We start from the raw sequence: 205 nt of genomic DNA, 5'->3' as shown, positions 1-205 counted from the left end.
GGGGGGAATGGAAACAGGTCCCTGCTCGGGGTGCCAGGCGAACCCCCGCCCAGCCTCCCTCACCTTCCCGGTTACCCTTACAGAACAGATATGGGGCCCTGGAACTTGAGGGCCAGGCAAATGAGGATGTAGATGAAGGTCCATCCAGGAGGTTGCCTAGGGTGAGGCAGTCAGCCCCACGCATTATGACTGCCTCTGCCAAGAA

This window comes from Pygoscelis adeliae, unplaced genomic scaffold (genome assembly GCF_000699105.1).
Source record: "Pygoscelis adeliae isolate BGI_AS28 unplaced genomic scaffold, ASM69910v1 Scaffold86, whole genome shotgun sequence".
Taxonomy (NCBI): Eukaryota; Metazoa; Chordata; class Aves; order Sphenisciformes; family Spheniscidae; genus Pygoscelis; species Pygoscelis adeliae.
The sequence above is the reverse complement of the archived record's forward strand: the minus strand, read 5'-3'. Positions refer to the sequence as shown.